The 20,379-nt window shown below is 45.2% G+C and overlaps 1 non-coding gene across 1 annotated transcript; it reads left to right on the forward strand.

The window, feature by feature from the left end:
* Positions 1-19,910: 19,910 nt before the first annotated feature.
* On the forward strand, positions 19,911-19,999 carry trnar-ucg (transfer RNA arginine (anticodon UCG)). Its single transcript is given in 2 exon segments — positions 19,911-19,947; positions 19,964-19,999. It is a non-coding gene; the product is annotated as a tRNA-Arg (tRNA).
* The last annotated feature ends 380 nt before the right edge of the window (positions 20,000-20,379 follow it).

Raw genomic sequence — 20,379 nt, forward strand, 5'->3', positions numbered from 1 at the left:
CTTCACTTTCTTTCTTTGGGACTTTGATGAGGGTGAAATGGGGAAAGTTCCCATTCATGTCTGAATGCGGAATTGCTGCAAAGATCTGCGCAAGCGCGACATAACCACGCCCCCCAATGTGACGTCACAATCAGGATTGGAGCGCATGCGCAGCCTTTCCCCAACCCAGTCTGTGAGGCCGTTCACTCAATGAGGGAAAGATGCTTTAAATCAGCTGCTAATGGAGACTTCCCGGATGCGGGGGAAGGGAACAAACAGCATCTGCTTCCAGCAGCCACTGCTTTGGGAGCGTGTCCGCAGATGTGCTCAGAGATTAGCATTGAGTGGTGGGAAGTTGAGGGGGAGTGTTTGGAACAGACACTGTGGAGCAGGAGCTGCTCCCGGAACATGGAGTGAGCCGGGAACACGGGGAAGGGAGAGTTCATTCTCGGACAGTGTCTGTACAGGCTCAGGGAGACACAATGGGAAGAAATCACTATTGAAAATCAGTGACAATTTCACCACCCAAAGGAGAGGGAATTTTCCTGCTTTAGTTCCAGTCTCTCACTGTTCGTTGGATTGTGAACAGTGGGGGGGAAATAGCCGCAAAATAACGATGTGGACAGTTAGACAAAGAGCATTTATTGCAGACACCAGGTGAGAAGTGTGAAAGGCACATTTTAAATAGTGGCTGCTTGTTTTCCGTTGAAATAGAAATGTGACTGTGTAAAGGTCACTGCTCTGTCGGACAGTCCCAGTCATTGAGCAGTGCAGGGCTTGTGTTGTTTCTGAATGTCACAAACTTGTTGTAAAACCACTGCAAACACCTGGTAAACAGAAGCTGAATACTGCAGTGCTGCAGTGGAGTCAGACACTGACACTGTTTGTGTTCCTGGTTTTCATTTTGTGATTGTTCAAAATGATTATTATTGGGACGATTACATTGATCGCTTTTGTATCTTCTATCTCACCAGTTCTTAAGGTTTAAGAGTTACTTTTCATTCCTGCAGGCAAATACATGAAGGAACCTGAATGGATGTGGCGATGTGGTGATTCCTGGCCACAAGAAAAAGTGCAGCGAGCTCGTTCCAACACACAGTCGGTACAGGATCACTCCCAAAGCACAGAGATACTGCCAGCTCATCAGTTCCACTGGAACAAGCAAAAGAAGTAGTCAGACAGACACTGATCCCAAAGTCGAGAGACACATTTTCAATCCAACAGTCAAACAACAGCAGGAGATACAGAAGTTGTTTCCATTTCACTCCAATTCAGTTCAGCTGACAGGTTGATACATCAATCACAGTCCAAAAACAAACTCACTATCAGATCTATATAAACTCTGTCACCATGGTCACATTTTAAATATAAAATCTGAAACAGAACAGACAAAATTTACATGATTGAAAGGTACAGAATGAATGCAAGGAGGCTTCAAGGGGATTTGGACAAGGTAAGGGAATGGGCAAGAACATGGCAGATGGAATATAATGTGAGTAAGTGTGAAGTTATCCACTTTGGTAGAAAAAGCAGAAAGACAGAGTATTTGTTAAATGGTGAGAGGTTGGGAAGTGTCGATGTTCAAAGGGACCTGGATTTCTTTTTTATTCATTCATGGGTTGTGGGTGTCACTGGCGAGACCAGCATGTATTGCCCATCCCTAATTGCCCTTGAGAAGTTGGTGGTGAGCTGCCTTCTTGAACCGCTGCAGTCCATGTGGTGTAGGTACACCCACAGTGCTGTTAGGGAGTTCCAGAATTTTGACCCAGCAACTGTGAAGGAATGGCAATATACTTCCAAGTCAGGATGGTGTGTGGCTTGGGGGAGAACTTGCAGCTGGCGGTGTTCCCATGCATTTGCTGTCCTTGTCGTTCTAGGTGGTAGAGGTTGCGGGTTTGGAAGGTTTTGTCGAAGGAGCCTTGGTGTGTTTCTGCCATGCATCTTGTAGATGGTACACACTGGTGCTGCTGTGCATCAGTGGTGGAGGGAGTGAATGTTTGTGAATGGGGTGCCAATCAAGTGGGCTGCTTTGTCCTGGATGGTGTCGAGCTTCTTGAGTGTTGTTGGAGCTGCACCCATCCAGGCAAATGGAGAATATTCCATCACACTCCTGACTTGTGCCTAAGAGATGGTGGACAGGCTTTTGGGAGTCAGGAGATGAGTTACTCGCCACAGGATTCCTAGCCTCTGACCTGCTCTTTTAGCCACGGTATTTATATGGCTACTCCAGTTCAATTTCTGGCCAGTGGTAGCCCCTAGTCTGTTGATAGTGGGGGATTCAGTGATAGTACTACCATTGAATCTCATGGGGAGATGGTTAGATTCTCTCTTGTTGGAGATGGATGTCCTTGTTCATGAGCTACTAGAAGCTAGTATGCAGGTGCAGCAAGCAATTAAGAAGGCAAATTGTATGTTGGCTTCATTGAAAGGGGATTTGAGTACCTGAGTAAAGATGTATTGCTTCAATTGTATAATGACTTGGTGAGACCACACCGAGAATATTCTGTACAATTGTGGTTTCTTTATCTCGGGAAGTATATACTTGTGTTACGACCAGGTGAGAAAGGTGTCCAGGGGTCTGTTAATTTCTTCACCTGGTCTTATTGTAACAGGGCTTAATTTTTAAACACATTGTGTTTTGAGCTCCCCCTTTGTGAATCCTTGTTCACAGCTTTCCAATTATAAGGCAAAGTAATGAGCAAAAACAGGCTTTCTTTGGTTTAAAGAAGAAAACCGATATTTATTAAACTTACTTAAACTCTAATACGGTTCACCCATACGGATATACGACGTGCCCACGCTAGCATGCATACGCGATACACACATGCAAATAAGGACAGAAAAGAGAAGAAATTGTTAGGTGAAAGTTTTGAGGCAGTCTCTAACGTTTTATTTTACTCTGCTGCATGCTCACTTGATTGTAGTTAGTCTTGCTGTTCGTTGGGGCCTAGTGTTCTTCTTAAACCTTGTTCACGTAGGAGACTTTTCTCTCTTTGAGCTTCATCTGTTTTCACAAGATTCAGTTCCGTGGGGAAGAGATGGAGGCAGGCAGGAGGGAGGTCTTATCAGTCCAGGAGAAAAGTGCTTTCTGATTTCAAGTACTGTTTTCTCGAATTTAAAAACTCTCAGTTCAAACCTCTGCAATAGCCAGTTAGTCATGTGACTAAAACTGGTCTGACCATTTCTTCTGTGCATTGGGGAAGCAACAACTGGGTCCCCATTGTTTCAACACTGTCTGTTACTATGCAAATGTCTTTCCAGTCTGGGGCTTGCAATTTTTAAGTTTTAATGTTCATGCGGTGAAATAATGTGTCCCTCAGTCTTGGCAGGTGGGGGTTTGTCTGACACTTGTCATAGAGGGAGTGCAACAGATGTTCACCAGACTAATCCCCTGGGATGGAAGATGATGAGAGACTGCAGAAACTGGCCCTGTATTCTCCAGAGTTTCAAAGAATGACAGATGATCTAATTGAAACTTACAAAATTCTTCCAGGGTCTGACAGGGTCGATATGGATAGAAGGTTTCTTCTGGCTAGTGAGTTTAGAACAAGAGGACACAGTCTCAAAATAAGGGCCAGGCATTTGAGACATAGATGAGCAGGAATGTCTTTACTTGGTGTGGCAAATCCGTGGAATTCTCTACCCCAGAGGGCTGTGGAGGCTCAATCATTGAACATATTCAAGACAGAAATTGATAGATTTCCGAATACTAATGAGATCAAGGGATATGGAGATAGTGGCGAAAAATGGCGTAGAGGTAGATGATCAGCCACGAGCTATTTGAATGGTAGAGCAGGCCGATGGGCCGAATGGCCTACTGCCCCTATTTCCTATGATGCTATAAATCCCAATAATATACATCAGACGTTAGACCGAGCTACACATTACATAACAGTCCAAAAATCCCACAAAGTTTAAGACTGAATGATACAGTATCAAATCGATTATGACAAACTGAAGGACTTGGAGCTTGCATACCAGCCCATCGAAGTTACATTTTCATTCACGATCGTTTTCACAGAGCTAAATATTGAATACCAATCCACAACTTGCACAGGACTACCAAATAAAACCTACAGTTGTAAAATACAGTTAATTCATATTTTAAATTAAACACAAGACAAACATAGATTGATACATTGAGAGTAGGGAGCAGCGAGAGTGGAATGGAGCATAAAGACCCCAGAGAGTGACAGCGAGAGACAGATCGAGTTCGGGTTCAAGTTCGCTAAAAGAGCGGGAAACAGCGAGAGTGGAGCGGACAAGAGTCCAGGCCGCCGAAGTGTGAAAACAAAGTGAATAGTGACATCACAGGAAAGCTGCAAGGTGATTGGTTGTGAGCAAATGCTGTTTCGGAGAATCAGTAAATCGTTAGTACACCACTGTTGGGGTGGATGTGTAAATAGCTGGGTTCTCACATCTCAACAACTGGCAGACTTTAAAAAAAAGTATCAATAATAAGGAACAAGTGAGTAGCCGGTGAGTATGTTTTTTTTCAGTAAGGTTTATTTTAACTAGTGAACTGTCTTGATTTTTATTAGGATTTATCAGTACTAGTAAGGTTTTATTCATAATTCTAAGGTGTTGTAGAATTTGTCAGGCTTTTTTTTAGCAGCAGCAAAGGGTCAACTAATACATAAAGGAATGGCAGGGGTGCTTCAATCTCGAGCGTGCACCTCCTGTGCTATGTGGGAGCTCCCAGATGCTTCCCGTATCCTGGAGAACCATTTGTGCCAGGAAGTGATGTCAACTTTGGCAGCTTGAGCTCTGGGTTTTGGAACTTGAGCGGTAACTGGCGACACTGTGCTGCATTGGTGAGGATGAGAGCTACATCTATGTGTGGAGCCAGAGGAAATGGCGAGGTACTAAATGAGTACTTTGCATCAGTATTCACCAAAGAGAAGGACTTGGTGGATGATGAGTATAGGGAAGGGAGTGTAGATAGTCTGGGTCATGTCGTTATCAAAAAGGAGGAGGTGTTGGGCATCTTGCAAAGCATTAAGGTAGATAAGTCCCCTGGGCCTGATGGGATCTCCCCCAGAATACTGAGGGAGGCAAGGGAAGAAATAGCTGGGGCCTTGACAGAAATCTTTGTATCCTCATTGGATACAGGTGAGGTCCCAGAAGACTGGAGAATAGCCAATGGTGTTCCTTTGTTTAAAAAGGGTAGCAAGGATAATCCAGGAAATTATAGGCCGGTGAGCCTTAATTCAGTGGTAGGGAAATTATTGGAGAGGATTCTTCGGGATAGGATTTACTCCCATTTGGAAACAAATGGATTTCTTAGCGAGAGGCAGCATAGTGTTGCCTAACTTGATCGAGTTTTTTGAGGAAGTCATGAAGATGATTGATGAAGGAAGGGCAGTAGATGTTGTCTATATGGACTTCAGTAAAGCCTTTGACGAGGTCCCTCATGGCAGACTAGTACAAAAAGTGAAGTCACACGGGATCAGAGGTGAGCTGGCAAGATTGATACAGAACTGGCTCGGTCATAGAAGACAGAGGGTAGCAGTGGAAGGGTGCTTTTCTGAATGGAGGGCTGTGACTAGCGGTGTTCCGCAGGGATCAGTGCTGGGACCATTGCTGTTTGTAGTTTAGATAAATGATTTTGAGGAAAATGTAGCTGGTCTGATTAATAAGTTTGCGGATGACACAAAGGTTGGTGGAGTTGCGGATAGTGATGAGGATTGTCAGAGGATACAGCAGGATATAGATTGGTTGGAGACTTGGGCGAAGAAATGGCAGATGGAGCTTAATCCGGACAAATGTGAGGTAATGCATTTTGGAAGATCTAATACTGGTGGGAAGGATACAATAAATGGCAAAACCCTTAGGAGTATTGACAGGCAGAGAGATCTGGGCGTACAGATCCACAGGTCACAGAAAGAGGCAACGCAGGTGGATAAGGTAGTCAAGAAGGCATATGGCATGCTTGCCTTCATCGGTCGGGGCATAGAGTATAAAAATTGGCAAGTCATGCTGCAGCTGTACAGAACTTTAGTTAGGCACCACTTAGAATATTGCGTGCAATTCTGGTCGCCACACTACCAGAGGGACATGGAGGCTTTGGAGAGGGTACAGAAGAGGTTTACCAGCATGTTGCCTGGTCTGGAGGGCATTAGCTATGAGCAGAGGTTGGATAAACTCGGATTGTTTTCACTGGAACGACGGAGGTGGAGGGGCGACATGGTAGAGGCTTACAAAGGTATGAGTGGCATGGACAGAATGAAGAGTCAGAAGCTTTTTCACACGGTGGCAGAGTCAGTTACGAGGGGACATAGGTTTAAGGTGCAAGGGCAAAGTTTAGAGGGGATGTGCAAGGCAAGTTCTTTACATAGAGGGTTGTGAGTGCCTGGAACTTGCTGCCTGGGGAGGTGGTGGAAGCAGGTACGATAGCAACGTTTCAGAGGCATCTTGACAAATACGTGAACAGGATGGGAATAGAGGGATATGGTCCCTGGAAGTGCAGAAGGTTTTAGTTTAGACAGGCATCAAGATGGGCGCAGGCTTGGAGGGCCGAATGGCCTGTTCCTGTGCTGCACTGTTCTTTGTTCTTTCTACATAGATAACACGTTTATAGATGTGGTCACCCCACAGCTTAAGAGTATGCAGGGAGTGAGGGAATGGGTGACCACCAGGCAGTCAAAAGGAATCAGGCAGGTCGTGCAGGACACCCCGAGTGCGTCTCAATCTCCAGCAGGTATTCAGTTCTGAATACAGAGGACAATGATGCTTCACCTGGGGAGTGCAGCCAGAGCCAAGTCCATGGCACCATGGGTGACTCAGCTGCAAAGGGGAGTACAGGGAAGACTGGAAAAGCCATAGTGATAGGTGATTCAATCGTCAAGGGAACAATCAGGTGTTTCGGTGGCCACAGACGTGAATCCAGGAATGGAGTGTAGGCTCCCTGGTGCCAGGGTCAAGGATGTCATTGAGCAGCTACAGAGCATTCTGAAGGGGGAGGGTGAACAGCCAGCAGGGGTAGTCCACATCAGAACCAACAACATAGGTAGATATAAGGATGTTGTGCTGCAGTCAGAAAATAGGGAGCAAGGTAAGAAATTAGCAAGCAGGACATCAAAAGTAATAATCTCCGGATTACTCCCAGTGCCACGTGCAAGTGAGTACAGGAATAGATGGATAAGACAGATGAATGTACAGGAATAGATGGATAGGACAGATGAACGTGTGGCTGGAAAGATGGTGCAGGAGGGAGGACTTTAGATTCTTGGGACAGGTTGGATGGGTTGCACCTGAACAGAGCCGGGACGGAGTTTCTTACAGGATGTTTTGCTAGTGCTGTTGGGGAGGGTTTAAACTAGTTTGGCAGGGAGAGGGGGACCGGAAGGTCGAGTCAGATGGGACAAAATCGGAAATGAAAATGGAAGGCAGAAAATTAATGCAGTTTGGAAGAGAGAGGAAACACTGATTCGGAAATTCAAAACAAAAAATGTTGGCACTGCTCAAGGATATCTAAATCAATGCAAGGAGTATAGCAAATGAAGCAGATGAGCTCAGGGCACAGTTAGACACATGGCAGTATGATATCATAGCTATTACAGAAACATGGCTTAAGGAGGGACAGGCATGGCAGCTCAATTTTCCTGGTTACAGGGTTTTCAGACGTGAGAGAGAAGGGGATAAAAAAGGAGGGGGAGTGGCAAATTTGGTCAAAGAAACTATTAAAGCTGTGAGGAGAGATGATATGTTGGAAGGTTTATCAAATGAGACCGGATAGATTGAGCTGAGGAACAAAAAAGAGGCAATCACACTGCTGGGAGTGTACTATAGACCCCTAAACAGTCAGAGGGAGATGGAAGAGCAGATATGTCGGCAAATATCTGAGAAGTGCAAGAACAATAGGGCAGTAACAGTAGGGGATTTGAACCACCCCAACATTAACTGGGATACTTTTCGTGCAGAGGGAATTGAGGGAGCAGAATTCTTGAGGTGCATTCAGGAGAACTTTTTTAGCCAATATGTAGCAAGTCCAACAAGAGAGGGTGAAGTTTTAGACTCCGTTTTAGGAAATGAAGAGGGCAGGTGGAAGGAGTGGCAGTGGGAGAGCATTTTGGTGGTAGTGATCATAATTCAGTCAGTTTTAATATAATTATGGAAAGGACAAGGACAGAACAGGAGTTAGAGTTCTCAATTGGGGCAAGGCCAACTTTATTAAGCTGAGGAGTGATTTACCGAAAGTGGACTGGAAACAGGTACTTGAAGGTAAATCAGTGTCAGAGCAGTGGGAAGAATTCAAAGGGGAGATTCAAGGGGTTCAGAGTCAACATGTTCCCACAAAGAAAAAGGGTGGGAAGGCCAAATCTAGAGCCCCATGGATGTCAAGGAGTTTACGGGTACAATAAGGTAGTAAAGGAAAGTTTATGCCCAACACAGAGAACTGAATACTACAGAAAGCCAAGAGGAGTACAGAATGTGGAGGGGGGAAATCAACATTGAAATTAGGAAAGTTAAGCGACAGCATTAAAGAATATTGGCAATCAAAATTATGGTGAACCCAAAGATGTTTTATCAATACATTGAGAGTAAAAGGATAAATAAGGAAAGAGTAGGGCACAGAAAAGACCAAAAAGGTAACCTATGTGTCGAGCAGAAGAAGCTGGCATTGTTCTGAATAAATGCTTTGCATCTGTCTTCACAAAAGAGGGGGAAGATGCATATATTGTAGATACGGAAGAGGGGTGTGAAGTATGGATGTGATCAACAGAGGGAGAGAGGACATATTAATGGGATTAGTGCATATGAAAGTTGATAAATCACGAGCGCCGGATGGAATGCACCTCAGGCTGTTAAAAAGAAGCAAGAGAGGAAATAGCAGAAGAGCTGATCATCATTTTCCAGACCTCACTGGATACAGGTGTGGTGATGGAGGATTGGAGGACTGCTAACGTTGTACCTTTGTTTAAAAAGGGAGTGAGGGAGACCAAATAATTACAGGACAGTCAGTCTAACATCAGTCGTGGGCAAATTATTGGAATCTATTCTGAGAAACAGGATAAAATGTTACTTCGACAGGCACAGATTAATCAAGGATTGTCAGCATGGATTTGTTAAGGGAAGATCTTGTCTAACCAACTTGATCGAAATTTTGAAGAATCAAGAAGGACGATAGATGAGGGTAGTGCAGTTGATGTAGTCTACATGGATGTAAAGGTAGGAGGTATGAGTTTGCAGATGGCACAAAGATTGGCTGTGTGGTAAATAGCAAGGAGGATAGCTGTAGGCTGCAGGAAGATCTTCATGGTCTGGTCAGATGGACAGAAAAATGGCAAATAGAATTCAATTCAGAAGTGTGAGTTGATGCATTTGGGGAGGTCAAACAAGGCAAAGGAATACACAATTAATGGGAGAATACTGAGAGGTGTAGAGGAAGTGAGGGACCTTGGAGTAAATGTCCACAGATCTCTGAAGGTAGCAGGACAGGTCGATAAGGTGGTAAGAAGGCATATGGAATCCTTTCCTTTATTAGCCGATGTATAGATTTAAGAGCAGGGAGGTTATGCTGGAACTGCATAAATCATTAGTCAGGCCACAACGAATACTGTATGCAGTTCTGATCACCTCATTACAGAAAGGATGTAATTGCACTCGAGAGGGTGCAGAGGAGATTCACGAGGATGTTGCCGGGATTGGAAAAATGCAGCTATGAGGAAAGACTGGATAGGCTGGGGCTGTTCTCCTTGGCACAGAGAAGGCTGAGGGGAAATCTCATTGAAACATACAAAATTTTGAGGTGCCTGGACAGAGTTGAAGTGAAGGGCCTATTTACCTTAGCAGAGAGGTCAGTGACTAGGGGAAATAGATTTAAAGTGATTGGTAGAAAGATTACGGGGGAGATGAGGAAAAGTTTTTTTCAGCCAGAGGGTGGTGGGGGTCTGGAACTCGCTGCCTCAATTCATTCAAAAGAAGTCTGGATATACACTTCAAGTGCTGTAATCTGCAGGGCTACAGACCAAATGCTGGAAGGTGGAATTAGAATGGGTGGAAAGTTTTTCATCTGGCACAGACACGATGGGCCAAGTGGCCTCTTTCTGTGCCTTCACCTTTCTTTGATTCTATGATACTATAATTACCCAGCTGTTGTAATGGAAATTGAACTTGTTTCTCTGGACCATTGGTGGAGACTTCAGGATTACTCGTCCTGTAATGTCACCACAAAACCACCATACCGCTGTACGAGATTTTTTACTGGTTTGTTCTGTGGATTTCAATCTACACAAATGGAATTGATAATCTATTTCACACTGATAATGTTTGAGATGTTTTTGGCTGGTAAATAATGTGTATCTCAGTCGACTGTATTTTTAAATTCCGCAGTCTGGGTGAGTTCAGGCATCTAATTTACAACACAGTTTGCACTTTCTGTCAGCATTACTTAATCTAATACTGTTTTATTTTTGGACTGGCAATGTTTAGATCAATCTACACTCATGGAATTGATACTGTATTTCAGTTTGATATTGTATGAGTTTTTAGAATGGTATATAATATTTAGATCAATCTACACTAATGGAATTGATTCTGTATCTTTCCATTTCACAGTGTGGGTGAGTTCTGAACTGGTATCTAATTTGTGTCTCGGGTTACAATATCTTTCAGCACCTTAGAACTTTCACTGTAATGAATGTTGGACTTGTATGTAACTTGTATCTCAGGGGACACGATGGGGATGTTTAAACATCCTTTATCATGAATGGATGTGAGCTTTGAGTATGGTATTTAATTTAAATCTCAGGGTACAGCATTACATGAGATTCTGTGCCATTCAATCAATACTGTGTGCCAATTCTATCTGATATTTAATTGATAGCTAAGTCTGCATTATATTTAGATTGACACATTGTATTTCAATCTGTTAATGACGGTGACTTTGACCTGGGATTGAGGTATCTGACTGTCAATGGGACTGAATTGGGGTGAAATGGAAACAACTTATTTCTCTCCTGCTTTGTTTGATTGTTGGATTGAAAATGTGTCTCTGGAACTTGGAATCAATGTGAGCCTGACTACTTCTGCAGTCTGATACTAGGGAACTGATTAACTGTCGATACCTCTGTACTCTGAGTGATAATGTACCTACTGTGTGTGAGAGGAGCTGGCTGCACTGTTCCTTGTGCCTCGAGTGCAGCAACCATCACATTCATCACAATATCTTCAAGTATTTGCCTGCATGAAGAAAAAATATGTCTTAACTCAAGAACAGGGGAGGTGCAAAGTATCAAAGAGGTGAATTTAATTTCGCAATTAATAATCATTAAAAACACCCACAAATGAAAACCAGTGTCAGTATCTGTCTCCACTGAAGTACTGAAGCTCCCAGCTCCTGCATCACAAGTATTCTGGGCAGATCCATCGAGACAAAACACTGCACTGGGATCGTCCCAACTTCTCTATGCTCGACACATATTTCCAGCCACCCTGCTTCATATGCACAAATAAAGAAAAATAAAGCCCCATATGTATATCCCTCAATTCCTTTCTTCCCATACAGTTGTTCCACCTCCCCTTAAATGCATCAATACTATTCGCCTCGACCTCTCCCTGTGGTTGCAAATTCCAGATTCTAACCACTCACTACATAAATACCTTTTTCATGAATTCCTCATTGGTTTTATGAATGTCGATTTTATATTTTTGGCTCTTGTTTCAGACACCACCACAAGTGGAAACATGTCTCCGTGTATTCTATAAAAGCCCTTCACTATTTCCTCACTTTTTTCATTTGTTAGTGTGATGTCGGCATCACTGGCTATGCCAGCATTTATTGCCCATTCCAAATTGCCCTTGTCAAAGTGGTGGTGAGCTGCCTTCTTAAGCCGCTGCAGTCCTTGAGCTGCAGGAATTCCAGCAGTGCTGTTTGGAAAGGAGTTCCAGGATTTTTACCCAGCGACAGTGAAGGAATGGTGATATAGTTCCAGGTCAGGATGGTGTGTGGCTTGGAGGGGAACTTGCAGGTGGTAGTTTTCCCATGCATCTGCTGCCCTTGTCGGTGGTGGAGGTTCTGGGTTTGGAAGGTACTGTCGAAGAAGCCTTGGTGTGATGCTGCAGTGCATCTTTTAGCTGGTACGCACTGCTGCCACTGTGCATCAGTGGTGAATGGAGTGAATATTGAAGGTGGAGGATGTGGGCAATCAAACAGGCTACTTGAGTGTTGTTGGAGCTGCACTCATCCAGGCAAGTGGGCAGTATTCCATCACACTCCTGACTTGTGGCTTGTGAATGGTGGACGGATGTGGGGAAACAGGAGGTAAGTTACTCGCCGCAGAATTCCTAGCCTCTGACCTGCTCTTGCAGTCACAGCATTTATATGGCCGGTCCAGTTCAGTTTCTGGTCAATGGTAACCAATGGTCAATGTTAATGGTGGGGGATTCAGTGATGGTAATGCCATTGAACATCAAGGGGAGATGATTAGATTCTCTCTTGTTTGAGATGGTCATTGTCTGGCACTTATCTGATGCCAATGTTACTTGCCACTTATCAACCCAAGCCTGGATGTTGTGCAGGTCTTGCTGCATCTGGACATGGGCTGCTTCAGTATCTGAGGAGTCATGAATGGTGCTGAACATTGCGCAATCATCAGAAAACATCCACACTTCTGGCCTTGTGATGGAGGGAAGGTCGTTGATGAAGCTGCTGCAGATGGTTGAGCCGAGAACACCACTCTGAGGAATTCCAGCTGTAATGTCCGGAGACTGAGATGATTGACCTGAACAACAACAGCCATCTTCCTTCGTGCTAGGTATGACTGCAAACAGCAGAGCATTTTGCCCCGATTTCTATTTACACTGGTTTTGCTAGGGCTGCCTTGTTGCCATACATGTCAAAGGCTGCCTTGATGTCAAGGGCAGTCACTCCCACCTCACAATGCAATGTTTCTTTAACTCTAAAATAAAAGCAAAAGTCTGCAGATGCTGGAAATCTGAAATAAACAAAAATGCTGGAAATACTCAGCAGTTCAGGCAGCATTTGTGGAGGGAGAAACACAATTAACATTTCAGGTCTGTGTCCTTTCATTTTACAATATGCTTTATGTCCTGGCAGATAACAGTGCATTCAGTTTGTAGTAATGGAATTAATACTGTATCCTCCAGTCTGACCACTTGTGATATTTGTGGAGTTGTGTGTAACATGTAGCTCAGTCTGCAGTCTGGTTACATTATTGAGATTAATTCTGTACTTCACAATCAGGTACTGTTTGTCCGTTCTATCTGACATTGAATTTGTAGTTCAGGCTGCTGTCCTGCGCACTCCAGCTCCAGCTCCGGGAAGTCAGGAACAGTGATGTCTTTGAGGAGGGACCGAGGGGAAAGACACCAACAGCAGAGGACAACCCAAGCCTTGCTGCCTACAAGACCCGCCCCCCACCCGCCGATGTCACCCCAGTGGAACAAAACCCTCATGAACAACCATGAGGGGTTTCTGGGCTCAACGAATGTGAAACAGCTTGCGTACACTATGGGTATGCAGGAACATACTCAAGGACTGGGACTAGCAAGGACACCTGGTGTGGTAAGCAACACCCAACTTTATAGTGGATATAAAGATTGCTTCGATTAACATGCATTGTGTTAAATCCACCACGTGATGTGTTTCAACCTTGGATGACTTCGCAAAGGTCAAAGCCGGCGTACTGTTTTGTCAGGAGTGTGGAATCCTGCACCGCAGCACTTACAGGCAATGGTCACGATGGTGATCCCATGGGACATCGATCTGGTCCAGGGGAAATGATTCCTGTTCCTCCGGCCTGGGGATTCTGCTGCGGGGAGGCAATTTAACCATCTCTGAAGTTAAGATGCTGGTGGGCGGTCGCCTTCTCGTAGCAGATGTAATGTACAACAATGCTCCGCTCCATTTAAGCAACGTATATGCCCCGGTCGAATACAGTGAGCGGCTGACCATCCTCCAGCAACTCACACTGCTGCTGGTGACATCCAGGCCGATCATTCTTGGAGGTGACTTCAACTGCATCATTGATGCAGCTGGACAATCTGGCAGTGACGACAGAAAACTGGACGCTACGCCCAGATTCTTAAAAAATGCCAAACTGCACAATGTCTTCAGCAAACCTGCAGACAGAGAGCAGCGTAGATACACCTGGTCAAGATCGGACGGGTCTGCCCGTTCCAGGATTGACTTCCTGTATGTGTACCCTGCTTTCACGGTCAGATCCACCGACGTCAAGCCGGTGTTCTTCTCCAGCCACTGCCTCTTACTGGCTGACTGTCACTTACAGGATGACCAGCGGGTTGGCAGGAGGTCATGGAAGCTCAATGCTACACTACTAACCTCAGAGAACATTGAGCAACTCAAAAGAGATTGAAAAAGTTGGAGAACAGTGAGACCCTCCTTGAGTATCCGGTGCACTGGTGGGAAGTGATCAAGGAGAATATCAAGAGGTTCTTTATCTCCAAAGGTGTTCAGAGGGCGAGAGAGAGACAAAGGGAAATGTCCCAACTCCCGAAAAGTATGCAAAATCTGCTACGGCTGCAGTCGATGGGGGTCGAGGTCAAGGAGGATCTCCAAGAGGTGTAGAGCCAGCAGGCCTCGCTCTTTGCCACGGAGGCCTCCAAGATCATCTTCCGGTCCAGAGTCCGCTCCATTGAGCAGGATGAGACGTGCTCGCGTTTCTTCTTCCAAAAGGTACACAGAGAGAGCTCTGTGATCAGCAGCCTGAAGGAAGAGGATGGCTCAGTCACAACTTCACACTCCGACATACTAAGGATTAGCAAATCCTTGAATGCTGGGCTGTAAGACGTGAAGTCTATGGACAACACGTCCTCCCAGTCCTTCCTGTCATCTATCACAGAGGTCTGAGATGACAGCATGCAGGAGAATCTGGACAAACCGCTAACTCTGGACAAGCTGACAAAGGCCATCAAGTCTTTTGAGACGAAGAAAACTCCCGGAAGCGACGGCTTACCAGTTGAGTTGTATTCGGCCCTGTGGTACTGGGTCAGCCCAGACCTGCTGGAAGTGTACGAGAGTATGCTCCTGGCCGGCAGCATGTCAGAATCCATGAGGAAAGGCATCATCACCCTCATCTACAAGCAGAAGGGGGAGAGGGCAGAAATCAGAAATTGGCGGCCCATCTCACTGCTTAATGTAGACTACAAGGTTCTGTCCAAAGTCATCGCCAGTCGAGTCAAGTCTGCTCTGGAGTTGGTGATTCACCCTGAACAGACCTGTACTGTACCCAGCAGGAAGATCTCAGATAGTGTCGTGCTGCTTAGGGATACGATCGCCTATGTACGGGTCAGGAGGGTGGACACCTGCCTCATCAGCCTGGACCAGGAGAAGGCTTTTGACAGGATATCGCACACATACATGATGGATATGCTCTCCAAAATGGGGTTTGAGGAGGGAATCTGCAATTGGATCAAACTGCTCTCCACAAACATCAGTAGTACAGTCCAAAAAATTGGGTGGGAATCAGAAAGTTTCCAGTCAAATCTGGAGTCAGAAAGGGCTGTCCTCTTTCCCCTGCCTTGTGTGTTTGCTGTATCGAACCCTTTGCTGAGTCTATTTGGAAGGATGCGGGCATAAGAGGGGTGACAATCCCAGGCAGCGGAGTCACTCAGGTCAAAGCCTCCCTGTACATGGATGATGTTGCTGTAGTCTGATCGGATCCGCTGTCCATTCACAGACTGATGAGCATCTGCGACCAGTTCGAACTGGATTCGGGAGCCACTGTTAACCATGGCAAGAGCGAGGCCATGTTCCTTGGAAACTGGGCTGACCGATCCTTTGTCCCCTTCACCGTCAGGTCAGACTACCTGAAGGTGCTGGGGAGATGGTTTGTGAGGGCCGTGACGCGCACCAAAACCTGGGAGGAGCGAGTAGCCAGGGTACAACATAAACTGAGCAAGTGGGAGCAGCGATCTCTCTCTATTATGGGTAAGAACCTGGTCATCAGGTGCAAGGTGCTCACGTTGTTGCTGTAAGTGGCACAGGTCTGGCCCATACCCCATTCCTGCGCTGTGGCGATCACCCGAGCCAATTCCCGCTTTATCTGAAGACGCAAAATGGACAGGGTCCAGAGGGACACGATGTTCAAACCTCTGGATAAAGGCGAAAAAATGTGCTCAACATCGCCCTCAACCTGATGGCCGCCTTAGTATGTGGCTGCATCAAGCTGTGCGGAGAGCCCCAGTATGCAAACAGCAACTGTCACTATGTGCTGAGGTTCTATCTGACCCCGGTGTTGCGAAGGATGGATCTGGTCACATTGCCACGGAACGCTCCATCCAGTTGGACTGTGCGTTCGTGGAAATGTTTGTGTGGAAAAACACCTTTGACCACCAATCCATCAGGCAGTGGTCTGCACGGAATGTCCTCAAGTATATTTTTGGAAAAGAAAAGTCTGGAAGAGGAAAGACCGGCGGGAAAGCTCGGTCCAAGGCCAAGTCTCGCTCCTCCTGGGCTGGACTGCAGTTCCCGGTGGGCCGTGTTCACAGGCTCCTGAGAAAGGGCAACTATGCTGAGCATGTGGGTGTCGGAGCCCCGGTCTATCTGGCTGCTGTGCTCGAGTATCTGACCGCTGAAATCCTCGAGTTGGCCAGTAACGCGGCCCAGGACAACAGGAAGACCCGCAACATCCTCAGACACCTACAGCTGGCTGTCCAGAATGACGAGGAGCTCACCAAGCTGCTGGGAGGGGTGACCATCACTCAGGGCTGGGTGCTGCCTAATATCTAGGCCATGCTGCTGCCCAAGAAAACCAGCGCTCCGGGCACCAAAACCAAGGCAATCTGCCAGGATTTTATCAAATACCCAAAGGTTCTTTTCAGAGCTACCCACAGTATCATTCTTGTAAATCTCCTCTGTACTCTCTACACAGCAATTATGTCCTTTCTGTCATGTGATGACCAGAACTGTACGCAATACTCCAGCTGTGGCCAAACCACCGTTTTAAACAGTTCTCGCATTACATCCCTGCTTTTGTCGACCAAGAAAGGAAAGCATTCAATATGCCTTCTTCACCACTCTATCTACCTATCCTGTCACTTTCAGGGACCTGTGGACATGCGCTCCAAAGTCTCTCACTTCTTCTACCCCTCTCAATATCTTCCCGTTTATTGTGTATTCCCTTGCTTTGTTTGCCCTCCCCAAATGCATTACCTCACACTTCTCCAGATTGAATTCCATTTGCCACTTTTCCGCCCACTTAATTAATCCATTCATATCATTCTGAAGTCCACAGCCATCCTCCTCACTATCAATTACACGGCCAATTTTTGTGTCATCAGCAAATTTCCCAATCATAGCTCCCACATTTAATTCCAAATAATTAACTTTTTTTTGAAGAGATACAGCACTGAAAGAGGCCCTTCTGCCCACCGAGTCTGTGCCGACCTCAAACCATCCATGTTATCCTAATCCTACACTAATTCCATACTCCTACCACATCCCCACCTGCCCCTATGTTTCCCTACCACCTACCGATACGAGGGACAATTTATAATGGCCAATTAACCTATCAACTAGCAAGTCTTTGGCATGTGGGAGGAAACTGGAGCACCCGGAGGAAACACACGCAGACACAGGTAGAACTTGCATACTCCACACAGGCAGTACCCAGAATTGAACCAGGGTCGCTGGAGCTGTGAGGCTGCGGTGCTAACCGCTGCGCCACTGTGCTGCCCGTGTGGTAATATACACCACAAACAGCAAGGGACCCAACACTGAGCCCTGTGGTACGCCACGAAAAACCGCTTTCCATTTGCAAAAACATCCGTTGACTACTATCCTTTGTTTGCTGTCACTGAGTCAATTTTGGATCCAACCTTCCACATTCCCCTGTATCCCATGGGCTTTCATTTTATTGACCAGACTGCCATGTGGGACCTTATCAAATGCCTTACTAAAATCCATGTAAACCACATCCACCGCACTATCCTCATCAATGTTCCTTGTTACTTCCTCAAAAAACTCAATAAAGTTAGTGAGACATGACCTTCCATTAAAAAATCCATGCTGACTATCCCTGATTAATCCGTGCCTTTCTAAGTGGTAGTTTATCCTGTCCCTCAGAATTGATTCGAATAATTTACCCACCACTGAGGTCAGACTTACCACATCCTTTTAAAATAATAGTACAACGTTCGCAGAGCTCCAATCCTCCGGCACCTCCCCCATATCCAGTGAGGATTTGAAGATGATCCTCAGCGCATCCACTATTTACTCCCTGGCTTCCTTTAACAACCTCAGATGCAAACCATCCGGCCCTGGTGATTTATTCATTTCAAGGATGTCAGACTCTCTAGCACTTCCACTCTCATTATGCTTATCGTATCTAATATTTCACACTCCTCTTCTTTTACTACAATGTCTGCATCATCCCTCTCCTTTGTGAAGGCAGAGACAAAAAACTCATTAAGAACCCCGCCCACATCTTCTGGATCCACACAGAAGTTCCCTTGTACATCTCTGATAGGCCATACCCTTTCCTTAGTTATCCTCTTGCTCTTAATGGACTGATAAAACATCCTTGGGTTTCCTTCAAGTAGTTGTATCCAGTCCACATCCACCAAATCACCTCTCAGTTTTGTAAAATTTGCCTTCCCCCAATTTAGAACTTTTACTTTTCGAGCTGCCCTGCCATTACTTAGCTTTACAAACTCATTATTGCTCGTGTAATAAGTGTAATAAGTAGAATAATTTACCAGTTACTCACCGATCAGCTTCTTCCCCTATACCATGGAGGCTGAAAAGGCAGAAAAGACCAAAGAGCACCTCCTTCCCCCAGTCAGTGAAGTCCCTCACACATCAACTCACAGCTTTACACTCTGTCCAAACAGCACTTTCTAATTAGTAATTATTCATAAATTACACTAACTAAAACATTAGTAACCTGACCAATTACAAGGTAGCTATTTGAGGGTTTTTAAACAAAGAGCTTTTTTCCCTATCCCAAAGGCTCTTTTCAGATCCACCCACAGTATCTGAAAGGGCTGATTACTGTCTGAAGTCTGCTGTACCCACACCTCTGTCTATCCCTCTTCATCTAGAACAACCAGCATCATCTTCCATTCCTTTCACCATCATGTGTTTAACTCGCTTCTCCTTTTAGACGGTCAGATATCAATGTAATAATGAAATGATCTGTGTCAGTGCTGGCCATTTCCCTGTCCTGATTTCAGACCCTACTCTGGACACTTGTTTCCCATTCCAGGACCTTCTTGTATTAATATTCAGCACCACCTGTCAGTCAGAAACTTGTCTCAATGAACCGATCCTTTTACTGAACTTCCAACTGCTGCTGTCTATTTCTCGAGGGAAAGAGCTGCTCACTGTATAAGGATGTGAGGGGAATGTAACCCGGCTGCTGGTGAGACGGTCCCGTCTTCTCAATCAAAATTTTACTACAGTGATTCCCAGATTCCCAGCTGGTCTGTTGAGGATTTTGTTTTCACAGAAATATCTTGTTAAATACAAATCTGATTCCAACATGTCAGTAACAGGACAGAATGGGAACCTTTTAAAAGGATGAAGCAACTATTTCAGTGGCTTCTCACTGTCCCCCTGAAGCCTGTGTGAAGGGGAATTACCAATAGTCTGTAATTTATTACTTCCACACCGAGTTTGAGTTATTTGTCGCGTGAAAGATTGCTGAACGGAGTCTTTTACTATCAGTTACGGATGAGAAGTTGACAAAAATTGGCAAAATAAAGCTGTTCATAAAATAGCACCAGCAATTTGAGTCGGTAAAAGCAAAATTGTGTTTTAAAAGTTTATTTAAACCGCTACGGGAAAATAGATTTTTATGTACTTTTCCAGTCGATCACTTCTTTTCCACAGTGAAATTGGCGGCTTTCACAAATTCAAATATTCTGCCAGGTTGACAGGTTCAACCAATGATTTTTTGTATTTTGTGCTTCGAGATTCTCTGATTGAATCATTCATGTAAGCTAATGGCTGTGTGGCCTAATGGATAAGGCGTCTGACTTCGATGTATTCTATGATGTTATCAGAAGATTGCAGGTTCGAGTCCTGCCACGGTCATTTTGACCCAAAGGGATCATGCAGGGATTTGGGGATTGAGTCGGGGACTGAACAGATTGGAAACCCGACATGGACTCAATGGGGCGAATGGCCTCCTCATGTGCTGTCACTGACTTTATGAGAAGAGGGTGACCAATCAGAAGTGGGCTGGGGTTCCAGCGGGTTCAAACTGCAGGAATTCCAGGTCCCTGAATGCCTGAGCTGAAACTGCTCAGTTTCACTGCAGGAAACACCGTCTCGGGGGAAATAACATCACAAATAATTCCATTTGACTAATTATTCAATTATAAAACAATGTGAAGGTGTGATGTTACTTTTCACTGTGAGGGGAGAATCTGCCATCTGGGTAAATCAGCAACTTTATAACATCGTCTGTACGT

The sequence above is a fragment of the Heterodontus francisci genome, unplaced genomic scaffold (assembly GCF_036365525.1).
Source record: "Heterodontus francisci isolate sHetFra1 unplaced genomic scaffold, sHetFra1.hap1 HAP1_SCAFFOLD_58, whole genome shotgun sequence".
Classification (NCBI taxonomy): Eukaryota; Metazoa; Chordata; class Chondrichthyes; order Heterodontiformes; family Heterodontidae; genus Heterodontus; species Heterodontus francisci.